Source organism: Dermacentor andersoni, chromosome 4 (genome assembly GCF_023375885.2).
Source record: "Dermacentor andersoni chromosome 4, qqDerAnde1_hic_scaffold, whole genome shotgun sequence".
Lineage (NCBI taxonomy): Eukaryota > Metazoa > Arthropoda > Arachnida > Ixodida > Ixodidae > Dermacentor > Dermacentor andersoni.
Window position 1 is genome coordinate 43,643,627 of NC_092817.1, and position 10,000 is coordinate 43,653,626.

The following is a 10,000-nucleotide window of genomic DNA, read 5'->3' on the forward strand; positions in this document are numbered from 1 at the left end:
AACTGTTACAGAAGTTTCGTAGGCTCTCTTCTGACTGGCGTCAGCAGCACATACTGCCGGCGGCTTGTAGCAATGCAAGTTCAAAGTTCCCGCTTCTCTGCTCCGGCGAGCTGATTGGAAGCGCAGCGGCAGATGGCACACCAACATGGCACATTTCTGGCTTCAAAAACGTGACGTTAAGGCGCCTCTCCTATTTTGTTTCTTTCCTCCATGATATATACATAAAAAAAATAACAAAAAAATTTAAGAAAATGAAAAAACTTTCAGAGCTTACCGAGAATTCACTGGTCGTGTATATATATATATATATATCTATATATATATATATATATATATATATATATATATATATATATATATATATATATATATATATATCGCGTGCATCGCGTGCAGCGCCGCCTACAGAGGGATCCTGCCTTATAAGCGACTGCCCTGGAACGGCGATCATCACTTAGGCAGCAGTGGTTGCGGCTTGCGAACCGCTTCTAACCATTCTCTGCATATTTGTGCAGGTTAGTGTTTCTGAAATTTTCCTCGTAGCCCATAAGTTTCCGCCGCCACCACTGCTGCTGCTCTTTGCTTTTTGCGTTTATCTGCGTAATTCTACAAGATGCCCACTAATTCTGAGTTAGCGAAAGAACTTGAGATTCTCCGTTCTGAAGTCGCAGAAATGCGTCAAAGTCTCAGTGTGTTTAATGAATTGTACGAATCTGTGAAGGCAAGAAATGGCAACCTTCTCCAAGAAAACAAATCCTTGAGAGACGATAACAAGTCTTTGATTGATAGTAACAAAAGCCTTTCACAACGAGTAGCTGACCTTGAGCAGTATTCCAGGCAAAATAACGTAGAAATTAAAGGTATTCCAAAGACTGAAGGAGAAAGCTGCCTAACAATTATCCAGGCTTTGGGTGACAAGATTGGGTGCCCTGTCACTGCTGGTGACATTGACATTGTTCACCGCGTGCCTGCCAAACAAGGAACCAACATTATCGCGCGGTTCTGCTCACGAACAAAGAAGGCTGACTTTGCTTCCAAAGCGCGTAAAGCAAGACTCACAACAACTACAGTAGGGCTATCACATAAACCACCCACTTCCATTTTTGTTAATGATCACCTCACACCCGATAATAAGCGGCTTTTTGCGCAGGCGCTAGAGCTCAAGAAGTCTAAAGGATGGAAATTTCTATGGACCGATAACTGCGCCATTAAGGCAAGAAAGTCGGAAAACAGCCGTGTTCATCGCATATGTAGTGTAAATGATCTGTCAATCTTCAAATAAGTTCTTCCTTGCTTGCACTAACGTCTAATTCATCATGGCTGACTCAGTTTTTACTCTTGACGAAGCGAAAGCTCTCATTGAGGAAAAACAACCCACTTTATCCTTAATACATTGGAACATCCGCAGTATTCGTAGGCATCACGATGATCTCATCGCTCTTCTTTGCAGTCTTGATCATGCGTTCTCTTTCGTATGCTTATCTGAAACGTGGTTATCATCTCATGACGGGAATCTATACGGTCTTTCAGGTTACACTCCTGAATATTGTCATCGTGAAGGTTATCGTAGTGGCGGTTCGGCCATTTTAGTAAAATCTTCATTGTCATATAAACGTCGCCATGATCTTTTTTTTCGTCATTGCCTCTGTGAATCAGTATGGCTAGAAGTAGAGAGTAATAACCTGCAGCTGCCTACCAAACGTAACATCATAATTGCATGCATTTATCGCTCACCTTCTTCCTCTTACATCGAATTTTGTAAAGAATTTGAGCAGTTACTAAACACAATCACTGATGAAAACAAGGATATTGTGATATGTGGCGACATTAACATCAACATTATCAGCCCTGACAGTCAATGTTGCTCTGAGTACTTAAGTACTTATCTTAGCTGCGGTCTCTCCTCACAAATTACAGCTCCAACGAGATGTGAAATAGGCGGACCTAATACTTTAATTGACCATGTACTGTCTAGCATACCTACTGATCTTAGCACAGCTGGAATAGTGGAATATGCCGTAACAGACCATTACCCTATATTTTTTCCATAGGTTCCGTAACGCCTTCTCAACCAGCAAAATATGTCAGGACTTTCTTTGATTCTAATAAATTCACTGGTATGATTCGTGCAATTGACTGGGCTGACGTGCTTGAAGAGCAATGTGGTGAAAGGGCTTTTGAATGTTTTTTTGCAAAAATATCTGAATGCTCTAACTTATGTACAAGTAACACTACGGTGACGCGGTGGTTTAGCTCGCCAAGAAAGCCTTGGATTAGTGATTCTTTATTGCGGTCCATTAAAAAAAGAGATAATCTTCGTAAGAAACTTAAAGTCCAGCCATTCAATAATGCGTTGCGATTGCGCTTCCACACATATTCAAATGTTCTAACAGCCACTTTAAAAAATGTCGAGCGTAATTACTACGAAAATAAAATTAGAAAAAATGGAAGTGATACCAGACGAAACTGGCAGGTTATTAAAGAATTCTTAAACATCAGTACAACTAAAAATCGCATATCGTGTATGAACCACAATTCTGCTAATATTACTGACCCTCAAGACATAGCTAATGTTTTCAGTGACCATTTTAGTATTGCAGACGGTAGTCAGCCTGATTCAACGTTGCTTAGTTTTCCGCGCTGTTCCCATTCATTTTACCTGTTCCCCACAACACCGCTGGAAGTATGCAACATTATCAATTCTCTTAAAACAACCGGTCCGGGCCTCGACTTGATACGCCCCTCTAGTATTAAGCTTGTGTCTAACGAAATCTCACTTGCGTTAGCACATATAGTAAATAGACTATTTATAGATGGCAACTTTCCTAATCGCCTCAAGACAGGTAAAATAATCCCAGTATTTAAAAAAGGTGACCATAAGTGCACGAGCAATTATCGTCCTATCTGCATTTTGTCTTTCTTTAGTAAGGTCATTGAAAAACTTATACATAATCGCTTAACTAAATACTTATCCAAATTTAATCTTTTAACTCCTGATCAATTTGGTTTTCGTGACAATTTTTCAACTGAATTAGCGCTTATTACATTTACTGAGAGGGTCAAATTAGCCATCGATCAAGGCCTCTTAGTTGGTGCTCTCTTTATTGATTTCACCAAGGCGTTTGATACAATTAACCATCGTATTTTTTTAAGTAAACTTGAATCATATGGCATTTCTGGACCGCCTTTACAAATAATTCGCAACTACCTAATTGACCGACAATATATAGTCGAACTTAATGGTGTCTTGTCCTCATCAAAAACTGTAAATACAGGTGTCCCTCAGGGATCAATACTTGGGCCACTTTTATTTCTCATATTCATTAATGACTTGCCAGAAATATTAACACATGCGCACTGCCTCCTTTACGCTGATGACACCACCATTTTCGCATCTGATAAAAATTTATTTGCATTGCAGGATAAACTTAACGCCGACCTAACGAATGTTCATTCATGGTGTGTAAAAAACAAGCTAACCATCAACCCATCTAAGACAACATTTATGGTATTCCATTCTTCTAAATCTTTGCACATTGACTCTATTGTAGTGTCTCTAAATAATAATGTATTTGCAAGATCCACGTCTACTAAATTTCTTGGTGTAGTACTAGATGAAAACCTAAAGTTCCAGTGCCATATTCAATCACTTATTCAAAAAATCTCATTTGGTATTCACATCATAATAAAAACTCGCTCTTTTTTCCAGCAAACCATTCTCATGTCTTTATATTACGCGTATATACACAGTCATCTCTCATACTGCCTGTCATCTTGGGGTAATACATATACCACACATCTTCATCAGTTAGAAGTTTTGCAAAAGCAGGCATTACGATTAATTGCATTCCAATCGCATACATATCCCTCTGCTCCAATATTCCGTTCCCTAAATGTTTTACCTTTACGCATGTTATTCAATCATAAGCTGTCGCTACTTATGTTTCGTCTTATAAATACCGAGTTTAATATTCCAGGTTTTAATCGCTCTAGCCTTATCAATTATAACAACACAAGATTTTCAGCTCAACTCAATCTTCTTCTTCCAAAAGCAAGAACTAACTATGGGAAATTTACCGTCGCGTTTTCAGGCATTTCTGTTCGGAATTCTATACCATCTGACATGAAGACATCTACATTATTATCATTCAAGCGTAGAACGAAGGAGCATTTCATGAACACTTTAACTGACGCGTAGCATAACTTAACAAACCTTGAATTAATTAGTATGTTGTTCACTTTAACATTACGCAATGTACTTTTCAATTACCGTGTTACTAAATTTTGCCTTAATTGATACTTCTCCTCGTTGTTAGCTTTACGTGCCATTTATCCTCGTTTGAATTGTTGCATGTCATTTTTAAGATTTATTCAATTATTTTTCTTCTTTTTAACTATGTGAATATACCTGTGATATTGCTAACAGATTTTTTTCCTATCTTATCGTTTATTTCCGATGTAGAAACTGTATAATATATGACATTGACTCACTGTTTGCCACGATCTTACTATCCCCTTTTCATGTTTTGTTAGGAGGTCCCCCCGACAGTTGTTACTTCGGGACCTCCGAATGTGTACTTATACCCATCTTGTATTTGTTTTGTCAAAAATAAATATTGATTGATTGATTGATATATATATATATATATATATATATATATGCGCTGAACTACAGTTGCTGCCGCTCTTTTTCTGGCTGTCGCTCGACGATTCCATAAACATCGTCAGATTTTGTGGAGACACGGAGTAAGCAGGCGATTTAAGGTGGCAAATTCGGCGTCACCTAACAGTATCCAAAGTGAAGATCTAAGGAAGAAAGAAACTCGGCTCCAATGTGAGCAGTCAAATGCGTCGTCTGTGCCCGGATAGACACCCTTTCACGTGATCTTATTCAAACGACGATGATCGACGCCAAATCGGATGGAACCATCTTTCTTTTTAACAAGAACGATTGAGGATGCCCATGTACTACTTGATGGATGAATAACGCGGCAAGTGAGCATGTCGGTCACCTGCTCGTCAATAACCTACGTCTCCGCAACGAGAGACCTACGCAACCCGCAACCCGTGTCTACGTCGTTCCTTTTTTGTCCTCCGTCTATGTATGCGCTGTAAGTGATGATTGATACCATGGAATACCAACTAGCCCGTACTCAAACCTTGCGTCAATAACCCGCCTCTCTTTCGCCAAAACCCGGCCAGGTCGCTGCCGCAAAGGAGCGTAAGAGCCAGTGTCGATGGTGTGAGAGATAGCTGTCGCTCGACCAAAAGAAGTACTGTGCATGGTAATCAAATGAAGATCTGAATTGATCACGAAGACAGAGAAGCACGTCGCGCTGTGTCGGAGTAAGGTTACAGTCGACGGATGCGTGAAAGAGGTGCCGTGAAGAACTCGAAGGCACAGGGTCTACTTCGGCGATGTTTGCACCGGTGTTTACCGGTCTCCACCGCCGCTAAGCATGCCGAGAAAAGTCAGCAGCTCGCCCGCTCGCTCACTACCGCAGAATAATCGCGTCAGAAGCTTCGACGTGGTGACGGCCGACCTGCTTCTACTTTCCCGCCTGAATCCCGCGTACATTGGCTCTAGGTGTCACCTACGAGTCCTGGCCTCTCTTCCAAACTACTTCGGAAATTTGATGGTCCTTATCGCTTCATTGCCCAAACCTCGCCCGTCAACTACATCGTCGAACCACTAACGTCCTCAAGTGACCACCGTCGCCGGGTACGTGAAATGTAGATAGGTTGAAGCCTTATAATTATGAGCCCATCGTTTCATCGTCGCCGTAGGGCGCCAGGATGGCTCCTTTTGCAGCGGGGGGGTGATTGTAAGGAAGAAGAACGGCATTAGAGTTCCGTCACCACCGCGTGTCCAGCGGCCATTTTGGCCGTCCAGCTGAGCTATCGTTCCTGCCGCTGTGTTTCTGGCTGTCGCTCGACGCCTGGTGCGGCACCTCACTGCTAAAAGGATACCATAGGTTACGTCCTCGTATATTTTACATTTTGTTTTTAAGAGCTTGGTTAACGTTAGCAGGGACAGCCTGTATAAGCCCTCGGTTTGGGCGAAATGAAATTATAATTGAACAAGCACCGAAATCGTATCGTTGCTGAAATCACAAGTTCTGACATATACAGCTTGATTAAACCTTAATACCAATGGCAAGTCGTCATTTGTGCCGTCGTATACTATGATATCGCGCCAGCACGTGCTCACTGGTAAAAATGAAAGAGAGCTAGAAATAGATAGCCGCGTATATGAAACGTAATATTGCAAGTGCGTTCCTAAGCTGGGAGCCTGTTCGCAATTAAGGTACCGGATTTAATCTTGGGTGCACTCTGCTAAAGAGACGCCCAGCGTTCTACATTGAGATCGCGTCCTTAAATAAGAGTCGAATACGGGCATTGTCAATGCGGAGAAAATTTATTACTCTGGATTAGCTGCCTTAGTACATGCGATTGAAGAGCCTTTCGTCTGCGTGCATCAATTTAAATGAAAAGCACGGAGAGGACCGTTCTATAAGCGCTGCTTCGGGCTTGTATAATACGCGTACGATTGAAAATATTTTGAAGACCCTGGTTACTTACGTCTTTGCCACTACAATTATTTCCCTCTAACGAGTACCTTCGCTAATACTCAATAGCCAGTCAGCATGAGCGTGAAGGAGCCCTTGTAGGAGCGTTTGATTAGAAATGATTTTTGTGAGGACCTCAATGCAAACAGCGAAAGGACGCATGGAAACACGTGACAAAAAAAATCAGTATAAACTGAGGAGATCCAATTTTCGTTCTTATTAAGAACCGTATAAGCCCAAGAGACAATGAAGCTAAGAAAAGCTTAGGGGTAATTAACTGTAAGTTCAGATATCCAAATATTAAGCAATATATAAACGAAAATGGGAAACCGCTCGCCGCCGGCGGCAGCCAAACCCACAGCCTCTGCATTATGCGTGCGATGCTCCCTCAGTTAAGCTACTGCCGCGGCTATTTCCCTACCTTGAATACCTGTGCGTGTACTATAGGCATAGCTCTGGGAATGCTATCCAGTGCCCACTTACGGCCACGGTGGCAGATGTGGAACATCCTTTCAACTGCAGGCGTCACGTTGCACGCAAAATTGGGAGCAGACAACAGGTCAACATAAACTTTCGGATGCTATACCTCGAGGCGATAGGCTGCCAGAGTCTACACTCTCGAGAAGCAATGAGCCCGAAGAAGAGACACACGACAAACTAAAAAAACAAAAACAAAAACAAAAACAAAGCGAGTAAGCCCAGTGAGCACAAATGTTTGTGCTACCTTCAAACCAATTTCCGGAAAGTTGCCGTTTCAGTGCTGTTAGCTTGTGCCAGTGAACAATTCTTTCTTGTTCAACATATTTGTTCAAGGACACCTATTATTCTTTTCAGATGTTCGCGACATCAGGCATGTGACTTCAGGCCGTACCTTGTGCGCCAACAAACCAGTCTAAAGCTTACACTGTGATGTGGTGATGTAGTGATGTAGTGATGAAGTGATAAGCCCGGAATGTTGACTTGAGGGGAAAGTATTGGCTTTGCGAAGTCTTGTTAGAGATTGAGACCGCTCCCGGAGAAGTTGAATACTTGCTCATTGTTGTGTATTTTACTTTCGTTCTCGCCTAGGCTGGTGGTATGCAGCGGCAGAAAACTGAAAGGAGAAGCCTGACTCTCGCCCTTACCCTAAATAAGCGCCATGGAACTGCCCGAGAGAACCAAGTGAACACAGTGGGAGCTGTGCAACGCAAACCACGCTCACGCCGTAGCGGCTGTGTTGGCGCTCCTACCCGGAGCAATATTTCTTCGAGCAAGCACAAAGGACTCTCCTTCCTACATAACGCTTTATTCAATACCGCGCGGTCAACCTCTTCAAGTTATCCCGGCGATATTGCGTAAACAACCGACGGTTTCATAGGCGCTTATGGACCCAAGGTCGATTCCGAGGCGCCTTTCTGGAAGACCTTTCGGAGTGTCAACCTGTCTGGCATCATACACGAATACTCTTCATCCCCACGATTGATTAGTGAGTTGCCACAATAAAGTGACACATTGGGGGAACATTACAAACCAGGTTAGTTGTGCAAGTAGGTCATTCGCTAAAAACTTCGTTTTCGTTCCTCTTGCGGGAAGAGGTTCGTTATTAGAGGAAGACAGAAAAATGAAACTTAGCCTTTGCTAAATTTCACGGACAAACCGCATCATAGGTTAGGTTACGTCTGGTTGACATCTTGCATTTCGTAGTTTGGATAGTGTCCAACTGAGCTATAGTTGGTTCATAGCTAAGACGAGTTTGACCAGCTAAACTAACAACACGGGACAAAGGGAGACAGACAGACAATGACGCCGCTGAACTATTAACTATTGTCCTCAAAGACACGATAGATGCGTAGTGAATTTGGGTGAAAAAAAGCAAGAACGACGTCAGGTTGACATCGTTCGTTTCACAGTTTGGATAGTATTCAACTGAACTAGTTGATTCACAGCTAACACAAGTTTGATAAGCTGATGTGAAAACAGGAGACTAGGGGGGGGGGGGGGGCAGAAAAGGACGTCGCTGAACTGTCAACTATTGTCTCCAAAGACGCGACAGACGTGTAGTGCGTGTGGTTAAAAAAATCATAAGCAGCAGATTCAACGTGCGCTATTGGAATTTATATACAGCAAACCTTACGAGGCAGTGTTGACGTGCACCTCCTCATCTCGCTCAAGGATGCCCCGAACGACGAGCTCTGCAATGCAATGCACCTTTCAACGCAACCAGCGTTATATGGGTTTAAATATGCTAGCTGTTGTTCTGGGCCATTTGTTTAGGGTGGCCGACCTCCCTATGGAGGCGCACATGCGAACGTCCACGCGGTTGCCAGGCGGCGCAACACATGCGCAACGTAAGGCCACCTCCTCTTGTGCCCTCTCTCCCGTCTCATCGCAGCTCTCCTCGTCGCGGCTCCTTCGCTCTCTCCACCAGTGGCCAAAGATCCGCATGCGTAGGCCGGTTTGTGAGCCATCGCTCCTAGATGGCACCGCCATTGCGCAGCCGAGCGTGAGCTATTCGGCGAGAACGCTCGAGCAGCAGCAGTAGCAGGCGGCAGCCACGGTCAGCAAGAGAGGCACAAGGGGAGCTCCCAAAGAAAGGCTCGCTTTAAAAGACGAAGCCAAGGGGACGCACAGTCAATCGGTTATACAGCGTAGCCAGAGCAGCGTTCTGTTTTCCGCCACGGGAATGAGCGTTGTGTGCACAGACACCCACCCGTGCACCCGGTTCCTGATATGCAGTGGTGTGTGCGCATCTATGCTCTAAGTGGAACGGACAGTAAAATTCAAGCTACAAACGGCGGCGTTAAAGCGAATAGCATTATTTGGCTCTTCACCTGTCTTCGTGGTGAACGGTGTCCGGTGGCTGGCACTCTCACTGTCCATACAAAGCTACAAAGGCGCAGATGAAGCGGACGCGCGATCTTGCGCAACCGAGTTGCGTGGCGTGCGTTATACCTATTTGAGACGCACGTGCGTTCGCGCGAGAGTTTTGAAGCGTCTGAAAGTTTACACCCGGTGGTGTAAAGTTTATCTTATAAGGACCTTACTGGTGGCGAAGCGTGGAGCGCGCTCTGGAAGGACAACCCTTTTTCCCAGCCGCCTTCACTCTGGCGGATGCTCGAGAGGAAGATTGCTGCCACCTTTCGCGCAAGCGCTCGCGCCATTGGAGATAACCAAATGTGTTTATAACGCGCTCGTCAAGCAAGCTCCCTCGACAATATACCGACAACCATGACACATATGACGGAGCGGCTTACAAGTACAGCCACCTATATTACCGCTACAAATGCTTTGGTTAACGGCTACGTTCTCTAAGGAGTTGCACAGAGATACAACAAACGCTACCTAACTATACTCATTTCAACAAATATTCGCTTTCAAGAGTACCATTTCTTTAATAACGCTATTGGCTTTCTAGAAACATTCGGCAATTAGCTTACATATACAATAATCGT